The sequence below is a fragment of the Podarcis bocagei genome, assembly GCF_964188305.1.
Source record: "Podarcis bocagei genome assembly, chromosome: 14".
Lineage (NCBI taxonomy): Eukaryota > Metazoa > Chordata > Lepidosauria > Squamata > Lacertidae > Podarcis > Podarcis bocagei.
Window position 1 is genome coordinate 24,608,543 of NC_138139.1, and position 8,377 is coordinate 24,616,919.

The 8,377-nt window shown below is 41.6% G+C and overlaps 1 long non-coding RNA gene across 1 annotated transcript; it reads left to right on the forward strand.

The window, feature by feature from the left end:
* The first annotated feature begins 5,320 nt into the window (after positions 1–5,320).
* Positions 5,321–8,089, forward strand: LOC308573331. Its single transcript, XR_014002038.1, has 2 exons — positions 5,321–5,480; positions 7,663–8,089. It is a non-coding gene; the product is annotated as an uncharacterized lncRNA (long non-coding RNA).
* The last annotated feature ends 288 nt before the right edge of the window (positions 8,090–8,377 follow it).

Sequence of the window (8,377 nt, forward strand, 5' to 3'; positions counted from 1 at the left end):
CCACTTTCAAATGAATCCTTTGTCACCCTCCGTTCAGAGATCTCTTTTGTTGAAAGGGCCGGGCCCTGTAATTGGCTGAGTATCGCTATCCAGTCTGAGAGGGTGACCTTTCACACCCTATCCCAAAAGAGCCCCATAGAAAGCGAGGGGGCGTAATCTGGGTTAAAGGCTTCTTACGAATATCTCGAGAGCTTGTTTCGCACACGCAAGCACACAACACATAGACAGTTGCAAGAAAGGCTGGAGCCCGGGCGATAACTTAGCGCCACTTTCACACGTCGCTCTTGAGACAGCCTCTCTCATGAGAGAAGAAAGAAAGCCTCTCTTGTTTGAAATGCAGGCCCAGGTCTCGGCTTGTATGACCGCTGCTTCACAAGAAACTGTGAGGGAGTGAAGAAAAGTGAAAAGAGATTAGAGGATGGACGGAGTGTGTGTGTTGGTTCTAGAACTGCAACGCATCTCCCTCTGAACCATGTGTGTATGTGTGCATGCACACACCCCAATACAAAATATTGAGGTTGGTGTGGTCCTTGCTATTGGGAAAGAAAATGCACAACAATGTTGAATGGTCTATCCAGGGCCACATTCACACCATACATATACAACACTTTCAGATCACTTTCAGACCCTCTAAGTGTCCAAATTTCCCAGGGATAGTCCTCATTGGAGAAATATTGGAGGGTATGCACTTTCAACATGCATGGCTTCCTCCAAAAGGATTCTGGGATCCTTTGTTTGTTAAGGATGCTGAGAGTTGTTAGGAGACCCCTATTCTCCTCACAGAGCTACAATTCCCAATTCCACTCTGGGAATTTTAGCAGTGTGGTGGGACTTAGAGCCTCTTAACAACTCCCAGCGTTCTTAACAAACATACCTCCCTAGGAGGAATGGTTTGAGAAGATATTGAATTATTTGGGTAAGTATGAAAAATTGGGGGCAATTAAAATGTTAAAACTCTATCCTTGTGGATAGAGGAGCGTTAACATATATAAAATTGTACATATGGTTGATGTGAATATGTTATTATTGATTATGTATACCCAATGTATCAGGCACCTGGGGGGTTTCTCTGTTTGTGTTTTGTGTTGGTAAAAAGTAAAAATTTAAACAAACAAACAAACAAACAAACAAACAAACAAACAAACAAACATACCTCCCATAAATCTTTGGGGCAAATCGTGACCATTTAGAATAGTATCATAGCAGGGGCAGGCCAGCCTGTTTCAGCACCTGAGGTGAAATGGGAATTGTCACTGCCTGCCCACCCTTCCGTTGCTGCCCCCCAACTTCTGCTACCAGAATGCCCCAGCTCTCACAAAACTTTTGCAAAGCTTTGCTACTCATCTTTCCCACCCTTTCAGGGGTGCGGGAAGATGAGCAGCAATGGGGCACGCAGCCACACACCGTCTTGTTCCAAACTTTGCAAATGTCCTGTAAAGTGTTGCCACTTCTCCACTAATGGACAAGGAAGATGAGCAGCAACAGCACTTGCTGCATGCTGGAATTTCTCCCCCTCTTGCCAGCCGTGGTGGAAGCAGTGGGGCAGGCAGAACATCACCTCCTGCATTTTTGCTGCCTGAGGCAGGTTTTTCTTACTGCTTCATGTGTGGGCCGGCTCTGTATCCTAGTGCTCTAAATGAATGTGGCTTTTCCCCATGCTATGCACAATTTTATATACCTCTATCATTGTTCAACAAACCCACCTGCAAAAGGGCATTGCAAAACTGTGGCATTGCAAACCTTTCTTGCGCTTATTTTACGGTTTATTGTCAAAACAGACCAGCCCACCAGGCTGGCGATGAGCATTTTGGATACTCCTGAGCAACTATCTTCTGAGGACCTTCAGCACCAATTCAGCAAAAGGATTTGATTCACACACACACACCCGCCCAATCCTCTGTTGAATTTCCCATCACATATGAAGTTGCATAATTCGGGCTGGCATGTGTAGCCCTCAGCCTTGCACAACCTGTGGCAACAGATGACATTGCATGCTAAAAGAGGCCATGAGAGGTCTTTCAGACTGTTTTGTGTTCGTAACAATGGCTTATGCTGCCAGTTAGGACACAACCCAAACTCTCAGCATGACTCTGGCAAGAAGGGGTCGGACTTGGAACTGAAATTCTGAACCTGGCCAAAATGATGCCAGTTTTTCGGAAATGAGGATTTTGAGAGCACATAAATACAGACAGAGTGGGCCCTGCAACATTCAACAAGGAAATAGACACATTTGATGGATGATATGCAAATTAGGAGTTTGCTGTGTGAGGACGAGAGTGTGCAATGCAATAAGTGAGCCAATTCCACAAGGCGTTATATGGTTACTATGTCAGTATAGAGTTAGGAGATCGCAAGCTGGAATAATTTCTATACATTTCCCCCCCTTTTTTTTTTCTTTTTACAAGACACCTCCAGATCCTTGAACATAGAAAAACAGGACATCAGGGATTAGCTACTCTAAAACTCTTTTCCTTGACATGTTAGCTTTCTGCAGACAGGAGCTAATAATCTGTTTGGCTCTGTTTTTTCAACAACAATGAAAGAGGTCTGCTCTTTTTGGTTAAAGATATGCTTGGAAAAATATAATTACTATGTTTTACCTATTAAATTATCAGCAGTTCAGAATTAGCCTCCTCTGTGAGTGAAATTGCAGGCTGCGCACTGCATTGATTTACTTGTTTACTGCATTTATATCTTGCCTTTTAGGCGAAATCCTCCCAAGGTGGCCAAGGAAAAGTCAATAAAATGCAAATATCAAAGAAAGCATTTAAAAAAGCCAAAAAATTAAGAATGAAGGCTGCAATCCTAAGGCCACTTACCAGGATAAGCCCCATTGAATTCAATAGGACATGGTTCTGAGTAGACATGGTTAAGCTTGTGCTGGGGGGAAACAGCAGCAATTATTATTACATTTTTATGTATTATCCAAGGAGTTCAAGGTAACATACATGGCTCTATCTCTTCCTGTTTTATTCTCACAACAACCTTGTATAACAGGTCTGCCTGAGAGACAGTGGCTGGCCCAGGGTCACCCAGTGAGCTTAATAATAATAATAATAATAATAATAATAATAATAATAATAATAATAATAATTTTGTTATTATTAATACCCCATCCATCTGGCTGGGTTTCCCCAGCCACTCTCATGTCTGCTTGGGGATTTGAACCTGGGTCTCCCAGGTCCGAGTCCAACACTCTAACCAGTGTGCTACTCCCATGAAGGCAATTCCCTTACCCTTTTAAAATTAGATAATATGTTTTTTCTTGGGGGAAGGAAGGGGCTGGAAAGGACATATACACAATGCCTGAGCCAAAAATTCATCTACATCTGTAATCAATAAAGTTGTGGCCATTTCTAATTCAGATCTTTGTCTGCTTGAGTTTATTAATAATATCTTACATTTAGCTACTGCCCGGGGGGTGGGGCACTGCAACTGGGCCTGCAACTACCTACCTACCTACCTACCTACCTACCTACCTACCTACCTACCTACCTAACTTTCTGGGGAGTTCCCCCACATTTTTTCCAGAAAAAAGCACTGAAGGCAACATAAAGCTATCAATTAAATGCCACGTGGAACAAAACCTTTTTTAAATGTCTCCTTTAATACCATCAGTGAGGAATCCAGACTCACTACTTGGAGGAGGGAATTCCAAATATGTGGGCCATCATTGAAAAGGTCATGCCCATGGTACCCACCGTTCTGATTGTGTCTTATCTCAGGACTCAGAAAAGTTTGCATGGATACAGCAAATCATTCAAATAACTGATCCCAAACCATTAGGACTTTAAGGCTCCGAAAGACACGCATTTAACGTGGGAGCAAGTTCCATTAAGCTTTAGGAGGCTCACTTCTATTATGCAGATATTCTTTACATGGACTTTGTAATTTTAACCCATGTGCAACTATCATCATTTTACATGCCTATTTTATAGTTTTGCTGTTCATCTTTTAATTTTCATCTGCTGTTAAAACTGTTCTCTCTGCTTTATATACATAAGAAAGTGAAAATTCGAAAACTTTACACACAAAAATGTGGCTTGCTTATGAGTAGACATGCGTGGAATTGCAAAGTAAATGTCGTAGCTAGCGTAGAAGCTTCAGGAGTGAATAAACACAAACATACCCATGTGGTTTAAACTTGTGGACCCCGAAGAATGAAAAATCTAGCACCTGACACTAACAGCATTCCTGAAAGACGTTTCCAAAAGGCAAAGATGAAGATGAACACAAACAGGATCTGAGTGCAACAGTGCTCTTTCCTCTTGCGATTCCCATCAACCAGTATTTTCAAGCATAATGTCTCCAACACTTTGCTTTCAAATTTGTACTGGACTTCAAACAGAAGACTCCAGTGAATAGAAGATTGTCCTCTGTACAGTAGGACATATGGGCAGTCTTGCACAGTCCCTGATAAATACGTAATAGCTGGGTTATATTTCCATCTTAAAACAAATCTGAAGTATGAAAATAAAGAGAAACACAATATGAAAGACACAATGTGAAGTTTGTAGGTTCCAACAGGCTTCAGAGCAGTGAGATTATTGAGGGACGTCATCATTAAAATGGGTTGAATACCAACTATGGGTTGCATACAACGTTAGTCAAACTCAGGGAAGACCCATTGAAATGAATGGACAGGACAGGAGTAAGGTTCATTAATTTCAATGGGTCTACTCTATGTAATACTTTAAAAAAAATAGTTGATTTAGAAGGCAAGTTTCATCATTGAAGTCAAACGAATCAACAGGGCTGTGAATAAGTTAAATGCATTCTTGTTTATTTTTCAATGCTACTTTGATTCTGGCGTGTTCCTATACAAACAAGGGATGGAAAAGAACATATTCAAGGCGGCATTTGCTTCTGACATTGTAGCTGTTCTGTTTATTACCTTTTACATAAAGGTATCTCACACTTGTTTCAATATTTCAATACAAGGAAAGGAAAGGAAAGGAAAGCTTTGGTGATAGATTGGTTTTGGTGACATGCAGATATATTTAAATGAAATGAACTGATTAATAAGCAAGTGATTAATCAACTATTTTTTAAAAAGATGATGATCAGTTAACAGCCCTAAAATATATAAAAATCCCTTTCCCCTGGCAGAAGCATCAAGTGGCTACAAGTTTCAGGCCTGTTTTTAGATGCCTAAGGTAATTTTCAAAACCGTGTGAGGAAAAACAATAATTAATTGTGTCTATCAGTTTAAATGGGCTTGTGGCGGAAAGATATATGAGAATGTTTAGCATGTGTGTGAGTGTGTGAGTGAAGGTGTCAACGGAAAGTTAATACAGTATTTTCCAAGAAGAAGAATCATATTCCATGTCAGGAATAGAGGAGAGTTTTGTTGAGTGGTTATAAGTTTTATGTTGTTGCACGGTTCAAAATGACTTTTCTTTCCCTCAGCAGAAGTTGAGAAATCAACATCCTTACGGGTGAAAAATTGGGAGAAGCGGAAGAGAAAAAGAAATGTCAACGTATCTCTCTGCTGAGTAACCACATTTGTAGGGATGATTTACCCTGGCATTGCTTCTGAGGTTGCTGAATTAACAACACTGCCCATGACAGGGAAATCTCACATCTTTGCTGTCTCTAGCAGTATTCATTGTGATGAGGGCTGGGTTGAGTAAGGTTTGCACAATCACAAAGGTCCTGGGTTCACATAACACTTCTTTATAACACGGGGGGGGGGGTTTCCCACAGGTGTTGGTCACTGGAGTGGGGCCCTCCCTGTCATTGGAGTTTCCATGTTGTTGTATATGTTATGGCAGGGGAAATGGCAGCTGCACCTATTATATAATATGAAGTCCACAGGGCAGATTAGGGATTGGTTGCAGGTTTGAGGGTATTGGCGGCGAGCTTTGCTCGAGTGGCGGTTAGGCATTGGTAGGGGTATTATTATGTAGATGTGTTGGGGGGTAGGAGCGCCATCACCTCCCCCAAATATTTAAGGGTAGTCCGGTAAAGGATTCCGGGGGGCGTTGCCTCATCCGAAACCTATGGAGGCCAGGGCCTAAAGCACCCCCCCCCCGAGCAGTGACCCCGGGGGGAGTTCCTAGTGATGTGCATCACAGGGCTCCCCCTGCTGGTGTTAACCCTTTCTGGTTTTCATGCTAACAGGCTGAAGCCGGATAGTCTGATAGGACCAATGCCTAAGCCAATACCGCTCTTACCTGTAACCAATAAAGTTGTGGCCAATTTTTGTCCATTAACCTAAAATAATGGTGTCCTGTGTCTTTATTTATTCCAACTGGTGGGAGGCGGGAATCACCACGCAATATGAAGTCCACAGGGCAGGCTTCAGGTTTGAGATGGCTCTAGTCATAGTATTTTGTTGCCAGCAGGGGCAGCCGAAGACATTTTGCTGCCTGAGGCAACACAGCAAATGGTGTTCTCTTCCCAGTTACAAAAAGGTTACAAAAATACGCAATAAAACATTGGTACAAATTACTAAGAAATAAAACACCGATATAAATTCCATCTTTTGACACAGTTCCTCACTCATAAGAAGAGCCTGGTGGATCGGGCCAATTCAAAGCTTCAAAATCCCTGTTTTCTGGGGGGGGAGGGGCAGGCTTAAAAAAACAGTAGGACCCTCCACTTTTCTTTTCCCATTAGTTGAACCTTACACTATTTTCCATTGTTAATAGCAAGACTTTTACAGCAAGCTCTCAGATTGGCACGACTTGCCCTCAGCTTGTGGCTTGCAGAATCTAAGGAGACTTGTAAAGCATTAATCATAATAGTAAAAGCAAAAATTAGGGAATTAATATAACATAGTAAGGACTAGCAATAATCCCAATTTGCGCTGCACCGCTGCAGTTTGTGGGTTGTGGTAAGTTTGTAAAGGGTTTCTAGGAAACCCCAAATGTGGTTAACTACAAAAAAAGAAAGAAATCCTTGCTGAAGCTCAAGCTATAATATTCTAAGCACAGGATTTCCTTTGTGGTCTTCTGAGATAGGAAGACGGATAATAAGTGCCTGCAAGAAGGCTTTCTTGGGTTTGAAGGGCAATATAACACTTTTACTTGGAAGCTGATTTGGTTCTATATCCTTGCCTTCCAGAGAGCTCTTACCATTGGATTGAGAATGTGTTACTTGTGTTAGATGTTCTCCAGCTTTGTGCAGACCTTCATGGCAGTGGCGTAGCAGGGTTGTCAGCACCCGGGGCAAGGCAGTGAGAGAGAGAGAGTGAGCCAGGTAGGGGCAGAGAGCTGCGAGTGCGAGCGCCCCCTCCCAGATGTTGTGCCCGGTGCGGCCGCCCCCCTGCACCCCCCACGCTACGCCACTGCTTCATGGTGTGTAGAAATGAATATTTAGGTAGGGGTGGGGTGTGAAAACAAACCCAGTGGCATTTTCTCCTAATTTCACATTTTCAAGGCTTTGCTTGCTCAGGAACCTCTGCTTTTTACACCCTGCAGAAATGAAGAGTGGTTGGTTTATTCTGAAGAGTATGAATTGTCATCGCCCTTTGTGTTAAAGAGACTTTAAATGTGTGAGCTGGTGGATAAGGTCAGGTAATGATCCTGATGCCTCCTTCCACACATTCATTTTTATACACAGTGTTTATGAAGTCATTGTCAGAAATTTGTCTTTCGGTATGTATGTCATGGAGCTGAAATGAATTTCTCCACACTTTTCCTTAATGAGTGTTTTAAGTCAAATCTTGTTTGACTTAACTATTACTATTACTATTTATCCACCCTTCATCCTAAATTCCAGAGCAGGTTACAAAAATGAACAAACATAATTAAAAACAGATTAAAACAATTTGCAATCACAGAAATGAGATGGGTTCAACAACATCTGGAGTGCTGCAAGCTAGGAACCCTGAACTAGCATGTCAGTCTAGGACTGGAGAGTAACAACCTTCTTCTTCCTCTACTTAGACTTCTTCATAGTAATCTCATCTGTGTCTATTCAGAAGTCAGTCTCATTGATCCCAGGTAAGTGGCTATTTTATACACTCTTATCCAGGAAGTGCCACTGAATTTGATGGGACTTGCTTCTCAGTATACATGCATAGGATTGCACTGTTAGAGTAGTATTTAAAGTGTGATACTCCTGTGGACTACAAATGGAGATTTTTTTAAAAAAAAGTAATAATAATCCTGAATTTGATGTTTTCATTGTTTCTTCGCTTTTCTATTTATGTCTGTATATTTCAATCCGTGTGTGTGTGTGTGTGTGTGTGTGTGTGTGTGTGTGTGTGTTGGGTTGTTTTCAGTTGTATGTACGAAATTGTTCTTACATATGGAATTGGTTTGAATTGTTTTTACACATGGAATTGGTTTTAATGGTTGATGTTTTCTGCTGTGAAATTGCTTTGAGATATTTCGTGGGAAGCAATTCATAAACGTAATCAAAGAAGTAA